The 19,157-nt window shown below is 45.3% G+C and overlaps 1 protein-coding gene and 1 long non-coding RNA gene across 6 annotated transcripts in view; both read right to left on the bottom strand.

Moving 5' to 3' along the window:
- SQOR (sulfide quinone oxidoreductase) overlaps positions 1–9,959 on the bottom strand; it is a 44,699-nt gene extending 34,740 nt beyond the window's left edge. Inside the window, exon 1 of one of the 5 annotated variants that reach the window (XM_070504488.1) lies at positions 9,751–9,959. The gene's annotated coding sequence lies outside the window, so the exon portion shown is untranslated. Of the gene's footprint in view, positions 1–6,561; positions 6,703–9,055; positions 9,403–9,750 lie in introns of those variants that run through there. The other 4 variants (XM_070504486.1, XM_014847023.3, XM_044764953.2 and 1 more) reach the window with 4 other exon arrangements.
- A 3,022-nt stretch (positions 9,960–12,981) lies between these two features.
- LOC139044576 (uncharacterized) lies at positions 12,982–18,406 on the bottom strand. The gene is made up of 3 exons (XR_011501641.1): positions 18,355–18,406; positions 14,180–14,277; positions 12,982–13,106 (listed from the first exon to the last, which is right to left on the bottom strand). It is a non-coding gene; the product is annotated as an uncharacterized lncRNA (long non-coding RNA).
- Between the last annotated feature and the right edge of the window lie 751 nt (positions 18,407–19,157).

The raw sequence follows: 19,157 nt of genomic DNA on the forward strand, positions 1-19,157 counted from the left end.
CTAAAAGAGGAGGATTGGCGGCAGATGTTAGCTCAGGGCTAATCTTCCTCAAAAAATAAAAATAAAAAACAAAGGGGAAGTGTCCTCAGCCAGAAGTGCTCAGAAAGGTGTCTAAGGAAGAGTCTTCTACAGGCTATAAATATATGTACAAATCCAGGTGTATACTTCTTCTGAACTTGTCTCAATCATAGCATGGCTAAATATGCAGAACCAAAAATCAGGAAACATAATCAAGGTTATATTTTTATTTACAGATTTATTGCCTGCACAAAAGGTATGCAAATTAAATTACATTTAGCTATGCTAAATGTGTAAGTATATCTTTATGGAAACAATAGAGTTACATGAAATCTGCATGGTCACAATTCTGCCATATCTAAGAATGTTTCCACAAGTGTTCATTGAGTATCTGCTACATACAAAGACTGCACTGATGAACAGAAATTTCCCCACCTCAGTCCTGGTCCCAGTCCCAGTGCACTAGCTTTAGATGCTAAGAGAAGAACAGCAGAGCTTGCCAGCTACTGAAAATGTAAGCCAAGAATAAGGTGAGCCAAATTTGAGGGGAAAGTATTTTTAATGTTAGAAGGTCTCATTTAAATATCGGCATGTTAAGGGTAGTTAGAAAGTGCACATCCTTCTCTTTTGAGCTTGAGTAGGTATGTCCCAGAGCTTTGGGTTTTCCTCCAAACTCAATACAGTTTTTTTGAATGAACTAAGTTCCACTTTCATTCATTGTGTACACATCTGACATGTAAAGGTATTAAATAAATCCACTTATTTCATTAGTTCATTCTATGGTCTGAATGATTGTGTCCCCCTAAAACGCATATGTTGACATCCTAACCCCCAGTGGTGATGGTATTAGTTGGTGGGGTCTTTGGGAGATGATTAGGTCATGAGGATGGAGCCCTCCTGAATGGGATTAGTGCCCTCATAAAAGAGGGTCCAGAGAGATCCCAAGCCCCTTCTACCATGTAAGGAAACAGTGAAAAGGCATTGGCTATGAACTGGGAAAAAGACCCTCACTCGACTATGCTGGCACCTTGATGTTGGACTTCCAGCATCCAGAACTGTGAGAAACAAACTTCTGTGGTTTGTAAGCTACCCAGTCTGTGATATTTTGTTATAGCAGCTCGAACGGACTAAGACAATTACTGAGATCCTTCATCGTGCCAGGCCCCGTGATAGGTGCTGGGAGAAAAGCAAGGAATGTGTCACATCAGGTCCTTGTGCAGACAGAGCTTCTGTTCTAGTGGGATGGAGCACATGTCAGCCCCTCGTCCTCCCATTACACCCTCCCGAAATGCCCTTTCTTTTTTCCTCATCTTACCCATGGCCCAAAGTCCAGCCCAGCTTGATTCTGCTTCCAGACTCTGGTCCCATCTGTCCCCACTGACACTCATAGAGTGTCTGGGCCCTTCTTGTCATCCCCTGGGATGGTCCAGACAGTTGGTGGCAGCAAGCAGAAAACCTCTGCAGTCTACCAAGTGTGAGCACAGCCACGTCCTCAGGAACAGTTACCAAAAAGTGAAGTACCTTTATTTTCCAACACCTATATCATCTCTGGATTAGTGGAAGGAAAGTGAAAGCTTGGTGAAACAGATAGAATCTGAGCAGGAGGTTAAAGACTGGCAGCATGTTGACAAATGGAAATGCTATGGGAAGGGACACCCAGAGGAAGAACAGCATCAGTAAATGAATCAGAGAGATGGTGGCTGCCCTCCAGATCTCTCTCCAGCCTTCTGTGCCCTGCTCTGAGTCCTGAGAGCTGACCTGTAAGAGAGGCATCAACTGGCCTCCTTTGTCCTCTGGCTTCCAGTTGGGTTCAGCCAATGGGAGGCACCAGTAGACTAGAGGATGCCTCAGCTCAGCAACGGCTGTATGCCTCAGCTGAAGGCCTTGGCTCCTGTGGGGTAGCCCTCAACCACAGTTCTTTCTCAAGGTTCTAGTAATCACTCCCTCTACTTGCTTCTTCAGGCCCCAAATCAATCTAATTGCTTCACCACTCTTACTGGCTCCCCTCAACCCCACCCATACCTTTATAAATGGTTATTTTACTAAACCCTTCTTAATAATGCTGTTCAAATATGCCATCTGTTTCCCAGAGACCCTGACTGATAAGGTAGGAAGGCCTAGAGCGTGTCTGGGCAATGGAAAGCCAACCAGACTTGACTGATGTTGAGAAGAGACAAGGAAGAAATATGATAGCCCAATTATAAAGGGCCATGCTAGGAAACTGAGGTTTTATATTGAAAATCAAAGTTTTAAGAAGTGATAGAACAGAGGGGGCAGCTTTGAGAAAATGACTCTAGTGTCAGGAAGCAAATTAAATTGGAGGGACAAAACCAGTTGTGAAAGTCAGTTAGGAGTAGTCTAGGTGTGAGTGATAAGGGCCTGAATAGGTGCTAGCATCAAATATACTAGGAAGATTCAGATAAGACCAAGGTGGGAGGAAGAGAATAATTGGATGAGAGGTAGGAAGGGATCCTGGGAGGAAAAAATGTCAAAGCTGACATCCAGGCAGCTGAGGAGAGAGGAATTATGTGGGCAAAAACCAGGCAGTCAAGGCAAGGGCAAGTTTGGGACAGTTGGGTTTGAGGTTTGGGAAGCAGAATCTCCTAGAATGAGCATAGCCGTAACTGTGGAGAAGGAGGCAGGCAGCCTAGGGCAGATGTCCAAGGGAAGAGGGAGAGAGAAGATGGGATAGGCACATGTGCGTAAAGTTCTGGTTTGGGAGCTTAATCCTAGACAACTGTAATTCCATCCTTAGATCACAAAGTGGCAACCTGCTTGCCAAATATAGACCTGAGCTGTGTTTTATTTGACACAGTGTTTTCTTAAATTTTGAATTAGTGCCAACATTAAAAATTTGGGACATCTCACCAAAAAAATTCCAGGTGGTTGGCCTCTGACAACACTGAGTCCACGTTCTCACATGTCAAGACTTGGCTGGAGCTGAGTAGTCATTGCCCATCTAGACCCTACATGAGGTTCCAGGTGACCCCAGCCCCACTCAGCATCTGTTAGTCATTTATGTCACCTGCTCAGCCCTGGCGTGCATTTGAGCTCGTAGTTCCCGCTAATGGAAGTGAGAGTCCTTGGAAGTTCTTAAGGAAATTGATATCTTAGAAGACCCCCTGGAGGAGGCTGAGAAGATGAAGTGGAGCAATTCAGTTGAATTCAGCATTTTTGAGTGTTTGCATGTGCCAGGCATCGGGCGAGGCATTGTGGAGACTACGCTGAATGAGAAGAGTCTGTCTATTGTAACAAGAGAGACCAGGATTATGAAGATCTGGCAAGTGGCTGTTTCAGAAATTCAGGCACCAGTGAGGGTTTGGAACAGACAATGAGAACAGAGATGAAGCAAAACACATGCTGCAGGCATTTTTGTGACAAGTCAGCTATAGAGGATAAAGAAGGAAGAACGTGAACTATGACGTTGTACAGGTGGCTATGTAGAGGGTATCTAAAGATACTGTAAGTAACAGTATTGTATTACTCAAAGTGCAGTAAAGGTCCAAAGCAGGTGAGTGAGAAGGAAACCACCCCCCTTGACAACTGAATGGGTGGTGTTCTACAGAGAGATTATATGGGCTGCGCCCTTCCTCTTGGCACAGCTCCTCTTGAGTAACAGCAGCTTTATCATCGCCTGTGTGTTCAGGAACTGGATTACTATATTGTTAACAGACACAGAAAATTGAGCAATCTTCATTTAGACCTGCTGGGCCACACTGGAACTCTATTTCAGAGCTGTTATAAGGCCAAACATTTGTTTAAACATTAAGCTGGGAAGCAAGTTCTCCGATAGTGGACCAGGAGCGAATCATCGGGGAAAAAGAACAAGAGTATACAGCTCCTTGACGATTCAGGGTCTAAGCCCCATTGGGGTTCTTTAGGCTCCCAGCTCTTCAGGGGCAAACTGTAGGAATTTTCTTTAAAGAGTTACTAAGAATTACTAATGAGGACTTGGCAATAAAACAGTGGCTTCCTTTGCTGCTCAGAAATTTCCTACAAGTTTCCCCAGCCTCCACCCATTCTACAATTAGAAAGCATTATAGTGGGGAGGCAATGACAATTTCACCAAGCCATCCATTTGCCAAGCAGAAAACAAAAATTACATTTGCAGAAGGAAAACTCTTGCATTCTGACTCCAGAAAAGAAAACAATAAGTCAGTCAATTGGATTATTTCAACTGAAAGTCAAAGGTTTTGAATGAATTACATAGGGAGAAAATGCCTTGTTTTTCTGCTTCCTTTAGCCAGTGGGAGCTTGGCCACTCGGGTTTTGGTGTATAAATAATCATAATCTAGTTCCCGTTCCCCTCCATCATTCACAGCTGGCCTCTAGTCAAGTCTATTGAAGGTCTGCTTTCCACATCTGCGTATGCCTGTGTGTGTCCATCCCCAGACTGCAGAACATGACACAGTGGAGAGGGAGGCCTGATGTGGAATTAACTTGCTCCCAGCCACACAGCAGGGATCAGCTCATGCCTTGGCCTGCAGAATCTGTTAAATGATCACAGTAAAATTACTCATTAGCCTCAGGAGCGCTGGGATTGCCACTCAGTTTCACAGACAGAAGACTCTGAAGGGTAGAGTTTCATTACAAATAGGACTGGCCAATTAGTCAGATCTATTACTGCCTGGAATCCAGCATGTGAGGTCTTAACGTATCAAGAAAGACTCTTTAATTACAAGTTATACATCTATTGTTTGAACATGATTGAAGGGACGCCAAACTCAATCCTTTAATGGTTCGGACAGAATGAGGGGTAGGATAGGTAACAGGTGTGCCAGGTTCCCTAAGCTCATGTCCTTCCTATGTCTAACCAAACGACACAGTTCCCCATCCTAGTGAAGCCTTGCCTGAGAGCGTGTCAGGAGTCAGGAGACTCAGGTCCTCATTGCAGGCAGTGCCAGGTAGGGCTCGTCCTTAACCATTCTGAGCCATGCTTTCTCCATCAATGAAACACAGGATTGGACTGGCTGTCTTCAAAGGCCCCTTCCTACATGTTCTACTAATGCCTTAGATTGATCAGAGCTGTAAATTATTGCAGCAAAGACTGACAAGGGTTTATAACCAGGACAGAGGTTGTGGAGCCATGGGCAAGTCACTTAGCCAAGTTAAGCCCATTCTTTGAGTATAAAATAAATTGACTTTAAAGGTCCTTCCTACTCTATGACTCAAAACAAACTTCGATTTGATCACCTAGACCTTGAAAGGCTCACGATCATCAAGCAAACCCAGATGGCCATAAAATGGTATGGCCTCTCCCCATCTCAAGCACCACTCACATGCTCACAGAGACACAAAACCACATTTACTAGACCCAGAACCTCCTTGGGATACTCCCACAATCTACACTATAAATGATGTGGTTGTTAAAACATATCATTTTCCTATGGAGATATCATGGTTTGCCTTAAAGCAAACTGCCAGGGAAAGTATCATGGAATGAAAGCACTACAGGCCCCACTATTGAGGCCTCCCTTCCAGAAGTCAGGGATTGGTCCCAGGATATAAACACAGATATTCCTTCTCCACTACTGTACGTAGGGCTGGAGCTGCTGGTTCCCAGCTGGACAGAATGAAAGCTCCCTGAAGGCTGGGTTAGGGCCAAAACTTGCAAATTCATTATGAATAGAAGAGAGTCACCCCGTGGTACCTAAGGATGATCATCAACACCATCACCCTATCATCCACCGTGCATTTATAAAGCACCTACTACATGTAAGGCACAACATGGCCCGGTCATTGACGAGGCCTGGTCACTTGTTGAAGATGCCAAGTTCTGCTTTTCCTAACAGTCAGAATCAGGAAGGTGAATAAGGCCGACAGGATCCCAGGGACCATACAGAGTGTCTGTAGAAAGAGAGTATGAGATTCTCCTGGGTAGGTGGGGAGAGGGGTCCCAAGAGCAAGTGACGGATATGTTGGGATCATGACTTAGAATAGAGGGTGCTGAGCTGTATTAATTTGCTACAGCTGTCATAACAAAATGCTACAGACTGGGTGGCTTAAACAACAGAATTTATTTTCTCACAGTTCTAGAGGCTGGAAGTCTAAGATCAAGGTCTCTTGGGCCTCTATGTAATTGAATCAATATAATCTTTTGATGTATTAACCAACTCTTTTCACCTCCATATTTCCAGTTACCCTGTGAACCATTTATGCATTCAAACATGAGGCATCCATTGTCTCAAGAATTGATCCCATGGAACTGCAGAACCAAAGGGTCAGATGCTTTTGTTTTCAAAAGGCAAGGTCCAGGTGGAATTAGTCTGCCTGTATTAGCATTAGGCCATCCTACAGCAAAATTGAAGCAGAAACACCAGCAGCTTGGTACAAAAAACTTATTTGGGTTGGGCTTTCCTCTTCCACCTTTTAGCATCATCATCTGCAATACACGGCCTGAAAGGTCAGTGGAGCAGAGGAAGAGAGAGAATGGGGAGCTCACACTCAATTTTAAATTCCCCAGCCTGTATATTAGTCTGCTCAGGCAGCCAAAACAAAATACCTCCGACCAGGTGGCTCAAAGAACAGAAATGTATATCTCACAGTTCTGGAGGCTGGAAGTCCAAGGTCAAGGTGTTGGCAGGTTTGGTTTCTCCTGAAGCCTCTCTCCTTGGCTCACAGGTAGCCCACCTTCTTATTGTGTCCTCATACGGTTGTCCCTCTGTGTACACATGTCCCTGCTGTCTCTTCCTCTTCTTATAAGGATACCAGTCATATTGGCTTAGGGCCCCACCCTTATGATCTCATTTAACCTTAACTACCTTTTTAAAGGCTCTACCTCCAAATACATACAGTGACATTCCGAGGTACTGGGGGTTCAGGCTTCAATACATGAATTTTGAGGGGACACAATTTAGTCCATAACACTAGTATTTGCCCTTCCCAAAGTTATAGGCATAGACAGCTCCAGTGTGTTCCAAATTTCCTGTTCTTTACAAAGTTCTCTCCGCATCTTCCTGCCCCAATTTAGCACTTTCACAAACTACATCAGAGGGATGGCTAGCAAGACCTACTTTTCTTCTTCCTATTACCATCCACATTTGTTGGATTATGTAGACTTCTAAGGTTGGGAATTAAGAAGCAACTAATTGACTTCAGGTCTAGTCTGGGCAGCTTCTAGCAACTTACTCCCACTGCTCCTATTTACCAAATCTTCAGAGTCAGAGAGGAGTTATGTACTGGGTGGTGGGGCAAGGAAAGGTGAAAAGAAAAGAGGAAAGAGAATCTATGCCCAGAATTGCTTCATCATGGATCTGTCTTCATTCCCTATATGACATTTCCTGTGTTACAACACATCAGACTAACAAGCCTAGACACAGTCAAGATGGAGGAGACTGTTCTGCAAAGAAATCCTAGTTTCCTATCCACACTCGATTTCATTTTCTCTAGCAGAACACAAGCCACACAGACCCCCACACACACACCCATGGGCCCTGACATTTCAAGCATTCCAGCTCCAGATGTGTTTATATATTTGTTCAGTCAGTATAAAAAGCCCAAATTTTAAATAAAGTCATTTCTCAAACCACCAGTTGCCTCCTTGATGAATTTTGGTTTTCTAGACGTAATCACAAACAACCCTCTCCAATCCTCTTATTCATTCAATAAATATTTATTTAGTACATTCCATGTTCCAGGATTGGGAATACACTGGTGATGGCCAGAAGCCTGCAGCCCAGGGACAGACTGGACCAGGTGCAGTGCTGGGCACCTTAAACTCATGGGAAGGCGCAATTATCTCCCCCATACACGGAAGAGCTAAGGCACAAAGAAGTTCAAAAGCCAAGGTCATGTTGCTAGTCAACGGAAGTGTCAAGACCAGAAGCCATGTCCCTTGACCTCCTGGGCAGTGCCATTTCCACTATCAAGGGATCTTAACCTGGGGCTCATGAACTTGAATGGAAAAAAAAAAATTTACATCTTTATTTTCACTCATCTCTAACTGAAATTTAACATTTTCTTCCATTGTATACGTAGGCAATAAACTATTAGCAGGATGACTTTGTCACCAATAGAAATCACAGATATGTTCTTATACTACAGGTGTTGCCTATATCTTGAAATATTGTTTATGCTCATTACTGCTTCAAAATTATCGTATCTATTGGATCCACTGCTAGCTCTTGTTATTTAACACAATTTTTTTTTTAAGGCACATGTATGACTACAACATAAACGCTTTTAATATTTTGACACGTGTTTTGGAAACAGTTTCCTTTCTAATACTCTGCCTTTTATTTTACACCTTTAAAAACATTGTTCTGAGAGGGGTCCTTAGTCCACTCAGAACTGCCAAAGGGGTACATGGCATGAAAGTGGGTCAGAACCCTACACTATAGCAATGGGCAGCGCAGGCAAATCCAGGGGCTCTGCTCATCATGTCTTTGAGCAAGAAACTAGGTTGGGGTTTTTATAATTAAAAGAGACAGAAGAGGAAGGGCAAGGAGCCCCACTGCAGTCCCACTAGAGGACCCTTTCTGCCATTTCCACCAAGTCCTGCTCCGCACGTGCCCTAAACGCTCTCCTCCGCTCGTTCCAGCCGCAGCAGACTCCTCGAGCGTCCCCCTGTCCCACGCGCAATGTCGGGGGATAAATGTGTCCCCGCTGCAGGCAGATGGGCTGACGTCAATCTCTGACCCCCGAGGCTGAGCACCCACTCGCGCCCCGGGGACGGCGCTGAGGAACACATTCAACAAGTGAAGGGCCAGAAATTCCCACACAGTAAAACGCCGAGAAATTCTCACACCCCGAGACCACGGATACTTCGGGTTTTAACCGCCCCTCGCAGTTCGACCTCTGGGCGCCCCCGAGGCCCAACACTCCTGGAAGGAAGCAAGAGTCCCAGGACCCGGGATCCGGACAAGGACCGCGCGGGCCCAGGGTGTCGCGGGCCGGGGAAGGAGAGCGTGAAGCGGGCTGGAACGCGCGGCGCCGATCCGCCGAGTCCCAGCTGCGGGAGCAGAGTTGGACCAGCCTCAGGGGGGACCTCTGTCCCCGCCCGGACCCCTCCCCTGATCAGCCGCCGTGTGCTTCTTACCCAGCGGCGAGCGGAGCCTCCGGCCACAGCGTTGGCGCAGCAAAAGCTGCCGCTCCCTGCCGGGCTGGCCCCCCCGAGGGAGGCTGGAGGCGGGGAGAGCGAGTCTCCCCCAGAGAGTTCCGGAAAGGCCCCGCCGCAGCCCCGCCCGGCGCCACAGCCTGGGCACCGAGGCCAAGCGCAGACTGCGCCCGGCTTTGAGCCGCACAGAGGACAGGGCCGGGGACGCGGGTACAACTGGCCCGGGGCGCTGCCCGGGAGCAGACTCGCCCCTACCCCTAGCGCACTCCGGAGCGCGGCCAGAGCCCTCGTGCGCCACAGCGGAGGGCAAGGAGGCCACCTGTCACTATACCACCCCCGCCCCGTGTCCCGGCCCCTACCCTGCCCCGCCTCACCTCTTCCCCTTCCGCCCCTACCCCTGCCACTGCTCCCCGCCCCCCCCCCCCCCGCTTTTATTTTATATCTTTAAAAGCATTGTTCTGAGAAGGTGTCCTTAGTCCTTCCAAAACTGTCAAAGGGGTACATGGCACAAAAAATGATCCCCCCTCCTCTGCCCTCTCCCTTCCCCTCTCTTTTCACCCCTCCTCCGCCAGCGCCAATAGCATTGCGTAACTGGGAGGGACAAAGGTGGAGGCGGGGCTGTGGATGGCGGCCAGGGTAGTTTGGCGGGGTCCTCCAGGGCCTCCTGTGCTTCTCACCTGGTTCCCACGACTGCCCAGAGAGACAGCTGCGCCTGCGCTCATTTCACAGATGCGGCAGCAGAGGCCCAGAGAAGCCCCAGGACTTGCCTTGGTGAACGCTGGAGCCGTGCTTTTCCCTCAGGGCGTAGGCCCGGGTCAGCTGGCTTCCAGCCACTGGCCTCCGCACCGTGTTCCGTCCTACTTTCATGACTAGACATTTTCAACTGGCTGCTCTTTCTAGGGGGTTGCAAAGTGTAGACGAGGGGTTCTCCACCATATCAGATTTAGTAGCTCCTTTTTAGAATAAATACGGGTGCCGTGAAAGTCTTACGCAATTTTAAGCTGTGAGACATTGAAGACTGTAAGACACTGACGAAAGAAAAGACAGAAGACACAAATAAATGGAAAGATAGTTCGTGCTCATGGATTGGAAGAATTAATATTGTTAAAATGTCCAAACTACCCAAAGCAATCTACAGATTCAATGCAATCCCTATCAAAATTCCAGTGACGTTTTTCACAGAAATAGAGCACACCATCCTAAAATTTGTATGGAACCACAAAACCCCAATAACCAAAGCTATCTCGAGAAAAAAGAACAAAGGTAGAGGCATCATGCTTCCTGATTTCAAATTATATATTACAAATCTATAGTAATCAAAACAGTATGGTATTGGCATAAAAACAAACATGTAGATGGATGGAACAGAACAGAGAGCCCAGAAATAAACCCGTTCATACATGGCCAATTAATTTATGATAAAGGAGCCAAGAATATACAACGGGGAAAGGATAGTCTCTTCAACAAATGTTGCTGGGAAAACTGGACAGCCACGCGCAAAAGAATGAAACCGGACCACTATCTTACACCACACACAAAAATTAACTCAAAATAGATTAAAGACTTGAATATAAGACCTGAAACCATATAACTCCTAGAAGAAAACATAGGTATAAGCTCCTTGACATTGGTCTTGGCAATGATTTTTTGGATTTGACACCAAAAGCAAAGGCAACAATAGCAAAAATAAACAAGTGGGACTCCATCAAACCAAAAGCACAGCAAGGGAAACCATTAACAAAATGAAAAAGGCAACCTACCAAATGAGCGAAAATATTAGCAAAATATAAAGTATATTTTATATACAAAATATAAAATATATTTATTTTATAAATATAAAGCAAATCATACATCTGATAAGGCGTTAATATCTAAAATATGTAAAGAACTCATATAACTCAATAGCAAACAAACAATCCAATTAAAAAATGGGCAGAGGATCTGAATAGACATTTTTCCATAGAAAGACCTACAGATGGCCAACAGGTACATGAAAAGAGACTCTACATCACTGACCATCAAGGAAATGCAAATTAAAACCACAATGGGATGTCATCTCAGACCTGATAGAATGGCTGTCATCAAAAAGACAAGAAATAACATCTGTTGGCAAGGATGTGGAGAAAAAGGAAACTTTGTGCACTGTGTAGAAATGTAAATTGGTGCAGCCACTATGGAAAACAGTATGGATGTTCCGCGAAAAATTAAAAATAGAACCACCATATGATCCAGAAATTCCACTTCTGGGTATCTAGTCAAAGAAAATGAAAACACTAACTCTAAAAGATACATGAAAGACATGTTCACTGCAGCATTATTTACAATAGGCAAGATATTGAAACAATATAAGTGTCCATCAATGGTAAATGTGGTGTATATATAGAGATACATATACACACACACAATGGAATATTATTCAGACACAAATAAAAATGAAATCTTGCCATTTGCAACAACATGGCTGGACCTTGAGGGCATTATGCTAAGTGAAATAAGACAGACACAGAAAGCTAAACACCATATGACCTCACTTACATGTGGAATCTAAAAAAAAACAAAAACAAAAAACCCAACCTCATAGATACAGAGAACAGACTGGTGGTTGCCAAAGGCAGGAGATAGAAAGGTGGGTGAAATGGATGAAGAGGGTCAAAAGGTACAAACTTCCAGTTATAAAATAAATAAATCATGGGGACATAAGGTACAGCATAGACTATAGCTAATAATACTGTATTGCATATTTGAAAGTTGCTAAGAGAGTAAATCGTAAAAGTTCTCGTTACACACAAAAAATTCTGTAACTATGAATGGTGATGGATGTTAACTAGACATTGTGGTGATCGTTTTGCAATATATATAAATATCAAATCATTATGTTGTAACCTGAAACTAATATAATGTTTTCTGTCAATTATTCCTCAATAAAAAGGGGCTCAATAATTTAGGGGCTGGCCCTGTGGCCGAGTGGTTAAGTTCGCTCGCTCCACTTTGGCAGCCCGGGGTTTCTTCAGTTCGAATCCTGGGCATGGACATGGCACCACTCATCAGGCCACGCTGAGGCGGCATCCCACATGCCACAACTAGAAGGACCCACAACTAAAAATATACAACTATGTACCAGGGGGCTTTGAGAGAAAAAGGAAAAATAAAATCTTTAAAAAAAAAGAATAATTTAGAAGCTTTAATAACTTCAGATGTATTACAAACTTTCCCTCCAAAAAAAATCCTTGAAAGTATAATTATTTATATTTTTTTACATTTATTTCATTTTGTGAATTTTAAATAATTTAAAAATTTTTTTTGTTTCAATCAACATTTTTCACCCTCAGTTAGAAGGACTGATTGCATCTCTGGTAAAATCACTGTGAACACTGTAGCTACAAAGGCAGACTGTGAACTTTTATTGGCAACTCAATTCCACCTGCAGCATTGCTTCTGTGACATGATTTGCTGAAATGGTGAACAACTGTGGTATAAAAATCTCTGAACAAAATAAGTATAATCTCAGTTTTTCCAATAGATGCATTCCTGGAAATTCCAGTGTATTAAAACCATGCAAAAATGCATGATATTTGTAATTATCTGAACTAGAACCTAATTTATTTTACCCCCAAAATAATGTAGTTTCTGCATACTTGAATGTTGAGGCAAGAGGGGACAGACACCAGAAATCACGCAGGACTTGTGACGGTTAACTGTCGGATGGCACTGCCCACACTGCACAGGATGTTGCTATCCCTGGCTCCCAGCCTCTAAATCCCAATAAATTAGGTCCAAATCATCTTGCAAATAAAAATACCCCCCCATATTTCCAAAATGCTCCACCCAACCTCTCAGCCCCAGTTAAGAAGCCGTGGTTTCGATGGGAAGGATATAGGCAGGAAAAAATCACAGGAGATGTGCTGCTTGCTGGGTGGTTCGTGGTCGGCAGGTGTGGAATCAAATTCAGAGGTAAGGAATGTGTCCTGAGCAGATCCCACATGCTGAAGGCTTGTACGTGTATTCATTCTCTCACCTAAAATTCCTCCTTGTCCTTCGAAGAAGAGCAGGGTTGTAACATCAGACAGCCAGCAAGGGGGCTGAGAGTTACTCACTCACTCATGCAGTCATGCTTTCATCTGATGGATACTCCCCAAGTCCCTGCCACCCACGTGTCAAGCAAGGCCTGTGCCTGCTCCCCGGTTGGATGACAGTGTTGATAAAATCAGACTCCATTCCTACCCACGTGGGGCTTGCAAAATAGTGAAAGTGCGCCTGGGGAGACGGGAATCTAGGAGAAGCATCATTAAAAGGGGGGCAGAGGAGGGGCTGGCACTGAGAGGAACACATCTCAATTCAAAAACATCCAAGAGAAGGAAAAGCAAACCAACGGGGCTCTGGGAACACACGCAGGCTCAAGAGCAGGAAGGGCTGGCAACAGGACTGGGCGGAAATAGGGACTGGACGAGGGAAAGGGAGCCTCTGGAGTACGGGAAAGGGCAGGTGCAGAAGGAAGAGCACGGTAGAGAGGCTGTTCCTGCAGGAATGCAGCTTTAAATAGTGGGACCCTTGGCTGTGCCGCTCAGGACACCCCACCTTCATGCCTGCTCTGTAGCAAATTCTTCCCTGGGTGAGTGAGTGGCTAGAGAAAAGGCTCACCCCTCCCTAGCTGAGAGAGCAGTTCAGCAGAGGTGACACCAGCTTCTCAGGAGCTGCTGTGAGACTGGGGGGGAGTGGGGATGAGTTCCTCCTATGTCCCCACTACAGGGATGGAGGAGCAGCACAGACACTGTTCATCCCGCCAGGCCACAGGCAGTCTCAGAAACAGAGAGGGCTAGGCAGACAAACAGAGCAGAATGACTGTGGACTGAATTATGCCAAGTTTTTAAAAGGCAGCCCCAACACCTCCCAAACATGCTTTTTTTCTCACAGCCATCCTGCATATCAAATAATAACTAATATTGCTACCAGGCTACAGGGTAGCTAGAGTTTCCTCATCTGTTACATAAAAGATCAAGTTGTTTCTCAGACCAGAAAGACTAATGTGTCTGGAGATGCTTCACAAATACAAAGAGTTCTCTCTTAATCAGCATTCTCTGTTGCAAACAAGAAACCAGCTCTGGATACCTTATGTAGAAAACAGATACTAAAGGCTCTCAGTTCACAGAACCTTCAAAATGATGGAGTAATGATGGCAGGAAAAGTGGACGGGAATCAGGACAGCTCTGTAGAATCAAAAAGCAGAAAGAATAACATTATCTTTCAGCAGAAACAGTCTGGCCACCCCAAGAATACTCCCATTGCCTTCCCAAATGACTCTGGAGTGAATGACACAAGTACCAAGGGAGTGAGAATTCAAATGCTCCGTGGGAGTGTCCATTGACCAAATCTATGTCAAAGGCCAGACGGTAGCTGTTGAAGCAGAAAGAGGGCATACTTGGCCCCTGTGACTTCCACCAGGACTTGTAGGATGGGTATTTCTCCCTTACGGAGAAAGGAGTTGATTTGGCAATGGGATAAAAAGGAAGACGTCTACTATAAACTCCATAAATATAAGATCTTATTATATATTGTTTCTACATACATAAGCAAGGTAGTACAATAGTGAAAATCTTCAGTTTTAGAGGAAAAAAGGCTTCTGCTAAATACATATATATTAGAGTGCCGTAGAACAAGGGTGTGGCTCAGGCAAGCTCAGACTCCATCAAGAGGGGTCTCCTAGGATGTAAGAAAAATACTGAATCTGGAATCCAGTCTTTCTCAGAAACTTAACCCAAAACTCAGTTTTGGACAATTCTTTTTGCCTGAATCTCCTCATGTGTAAAACAGAGATAAAATATGTCCTACTACCTCAAGGATATGCTGGAAGAATAAACACTATGTCCCTTGGGCCATGAAGACCTCAGAGTATGTGGGACTATGAAGACCAAAGGTTATATTTGTGTTTGTACACTACTACTCTCAAAAAGAGTGTATTATTATGCCTCAGTTAACTGCATCAGTAAAATGGGTATTTTTCTAAGTACCTACCTCATAGGATCCTTATGAAAATTAAATGAGTTAATACATATACACACATATAAAGTGATTGACATAGAATAAGTTTTCCGTGAATGGTAGGCAGTAAACTATAGTATCATAATTTCTGTTTTATCCAATGTTCAGGCAGATGTTATACTAGATACTGAAGAGAAAGAAGTGCAGCATGCCCACCCTAAGACAAATGGAACAGCACGAATATTGGGCCTGGTGTACGATTGTTAGACTTAGTTCCTAAAGATGGGGATTATTTGAGATGTGGAAAAGCTAACTATTTACTGCATAGGCAGATGGACTGCACTGCAAAGTGCCCCTTAAACATAACATTACACTGAGAGTGGGAGCGATGCTCCCAAGAGAGGAAGCCAGAAGTGGGGGAGGCCCAGTCCATCCTCCAGGGCAGATGAATGCTTGCGGGTGTTCCTTCTGCTGCAAGAGCAACAGCTGGTGAGCGGGAGGGGCTCCTTTGTAGCTGATGGTTGGCTCCTTGTCAGTGTCAGTTCCTTCAAGACGCTTCTTCCCAAACCTGCCTTAGTGCCAGCAGCAAGTCCCTTCCTTCCTAGTCTCCGTCCCTATGGTACTTCACGGCGTGGTTACTTACTGCTCCCTTTAATAAAGTTACGTATAGAGGGACAAACTGTGTCTCCCCAAGAAAAATAGAAACCCACTGAAAACAGGAACTGTCTTCTCCATCTTCTCATCCCCAGGGCTTAGCACTATGTCTTTTACTCAATAAGTGTGTTGGTTTCTAAGAATGGTTCCTACGTACGAGTATAAGCCCCAAAAAGAAGCTAAAACAGGCTGCCTCAAAGGTCTGCTAAAATATCCGGTAAATTTATCACTCACATCTGATCAGCACCTGGAGGGCTAGTATTCAATGAAAACCTCAGGAGTTGGGGAGAATATGGGGGCTGAAGGCCTTCCTGACCCATGGAGCAGGTAGCAACTCTTCTACTAGTTCATCCATCTCTTTTCTAGACATGTTTTGAAAAAACATGAAAAGTCTATCTAGAAGGGAGCTCTGGAAGGCTATGACATTGCAAAGCTGAGGTCTGGGCAGCGAGCATTTCCCTGGAGGGCCTGGAGCGGAGCATTAAGAATGGAGGGAGCTTGGGCCTGCTTTGGGGTAACTCTGTTACACTTGGACAATTGACACAACCCCCAAAAAATAGCTGGGGGCCCAAAGAGAGCAGTGAGTGAAAGCAACTAGTCTCTTTCCATCAGTCAATAGCATCAGTCCTGGGCTGCCAACATGGAAGATCCAAAGGGGCCCTGCCCAGGGTCCTTCTCCAGGAAACACCACTTTAGGCCTCCTTGTTTTCTCTCAGCTGTGCTCTACTTTTCTCCTTCTGTCTTACTCCCGTTCTCTTTCCTCTCAATGATTTCTCACCATTCTCAGATATCTCTTCCTCTCCCAGGAGTTCTAACCTCTAATACAACCCCACGCCCCAAATACAGTCAGCCTTGTCAGTCAGGACACAAGTCATGATGAAAATGGGATACAAAAGTTTAACCTCTGTAGAACCATCATGCACATTTGAAATCAGGTCATTTTACGGATAAGAAGTATCCAGCTAGGATCCAGGAGACAGGGAGTCTAAATTGTTTCTATTGTTGGGAAGAAAAACCTCAAAGTTATGTTGAAGTGTTTGTTACATACATGTGTGATAGGATCACAGGATTAAGGGGCTGCTTTAGCCTAGGCATTCTGAGAAGCAGACACCAACATAGAATTAAAGGATTTTATTTGGAAACTCTTGAGAGAGAAAATGGGGGGCGAGGGGGGATGGAAATGGCTGGGATAGCCATCAGACTACGATGCAAGTCTGATCCTAAAAGAAGAGAGTGATGAAAGGTTGAGCGGAAGCTTCCTAGCCAGCTGTGTAGTTTAAGGAAGGTTCAGCAAAGCTGTTGGGGAGTCCTCGAGCCAAAGTCAGTCATTAGAGGAGTCCCATTGTCCCCAGGCAGAGTCTGCTTAACAGGAAAGTGACCTATAGTCACACAGGGCCCACTCTTGGTTTAATGCTCTGCTGCTGCCATCTTGAAGTTCTTAATAAAATTTGAACAAGAGGCCCTGCATTTTCATTTTGCACTGGGTCCTGAAAATTACGTAGGTAGCCCAGCTCCCAGGAAGGGGCCTGCCTTAATAACCCTGCTGAGTTCAGTCACCGGCTAGGAGCAGCCTGGGAGAAGTGTGCCTCAGCACAAATGTGACGGTGGATTTCAGAATGAAGTAGCTGGGGCCTTTGGTCAATTGGGGTCACTGCAGTGGAAGGCCAGGAGCCACGGTCTCCTGGCTGCCATAGTCCACCCCTTGTGCCGCGTAGGTCTACTTCTCCACACAAGTGCAGGGAGCAGCCCTTCCATGGGCCTTTTGGCCTTCCCCTTAAGGGGCAACTCAGAAGACGGAGCTTATTGGATGAATTAGTTTCCTGAGATCACCACAGTCAAGCCCAGGACCACAATTAGTACTCACCCTCTCCCTTCTCTACCATCCATTCTAAATTCCCTTCACCTCTCAGCTCTCACCTTGGCAGGTCTTGGTGGCTTACCTGGTGGTGTGACCCAAACCTTTATTCCTGCGGCTTTGAACAGTTGATAATCATACCCTCCTCAGCTGGGATGCTGCGCGTGTCTATTCAGCTATACAGGGGTGCAACGTGAATCACCTGAGTCCCACACAAATTCCTCCTTGTCCCCACTATGTAAAAGCAGCCTTCCTCCTCCTGATGACCAGGATCAGTTACTCCTGCCAGTATGGCAACTTCTCTCTTGCCTGCTGGTCCCTGTCAGCAGACATAACTGATAATTCAATGGAACCTTCACTGTGCCCCTGGCAAGAGTGTGTTCCCTTTGGAGACCAGGGCCTCCAACCACGCAGAGCCCAGAACTGCAAGGAAAGGAAGCCCAACATCCCTCAGTGGGTCATTAGGAATGATGGTAAATGAAGCCATTCCTGCTTTCACCCCTTGGTTTCCAGACCCTTACATCCTTCCTAATGAAAACACAGCACCACAGAGGTCTCTGATTTAACAAATACGCCGTGTCCTGAAGGACGGCACTCCATCCTTTCAGAGTGCTTTCTCAGAGCTGGCACTTAAGCTGAAACTTTAGAAGGCCATTCTAACACTCTGTAAGGCCAGTCGCTTCTGGGTAGGGCAATGGATGACACAACCAGAGGATCCCATGGTCGTGACCCACTCCCACACCTCCGCCTGAAGTAGATCCCCTGATTGGATGCACTGCTAGATGCAATTCCATACCTGTGGATCAGACATTCCTTATGCCTCCAGATAGAAGTGCTGCCTGAAGCTCTGAGGGCAAGAAAACAGACAATATTCATTTACAGTTTGCCTCGGGGTTATGTTAACTCTTCCATCTCCTATGATAGTATAGTCTGAGATATCTGAACTCTTAGCTTCCAAGAGAAAAATCACACTAATCATTTCACACAGATGATGTCCAGCTGATTGGACAGGATGAGCAAGAGGGGGCTAGTATGCTACAGGCCTCGATGAGATGCTTGTATTTCAGGGGATGGGAAATAAACCCTATGAAGCGTCAGAAACAGGACGTTTCAATGATGTTTTTAGAAACCCAGTAGTCAGGGGTATTCTGGATATCCCCTTCTAAAATAAAAGACAAATTTCTGTATCTTACAATTCTGTCACAAAGAAGGAAGCACAGTGCCTTGTAGACCTTTGTGTTCTGGAGGCAACACATTCTACCCCAGGGATATTTCTCTGGCCCATATACTGTGTGACGCGGAGGCTGCCAACTTTGAGTGAGGCTGGAGCAGGAAAGGGTGTTGCAACAGCAAGCCACAGTGCAGGCAGCCCTGCCAGCTGACCCCCATCGGGTTGGAGGTGTCAGTGGTGGGAAAAGATGCAGTATGAGTAGATGCATCTGTGGATCCAGTGGGCCCATTGTAAGCTGGACTTTCTCCAGGACCTCATTTTTCACATGGTCCTCATAGGCTCCCATTCCCACAAGAGGGCTATGATGCTTCTCTGGGTCTTTAGGCATCAGTGTCCACACAGACCCTTTGTCCAATAGTCCTAGAAAT

This window comes from Equus asinus, chromosome 2 (assembly GCF_041296235.1).
Source record: "Equus asinus isolate D_3611 breed Donkey chromosome 2, EquAss-T2T_v2, whole genome shotgun sequence".
In the NCBI taxonomy this organism is placed as follows: Eukaryota; Metazoa; Chordata; class Mammalia; order Perissodactyla; family Equidae; genus Equus; species Equus asinus.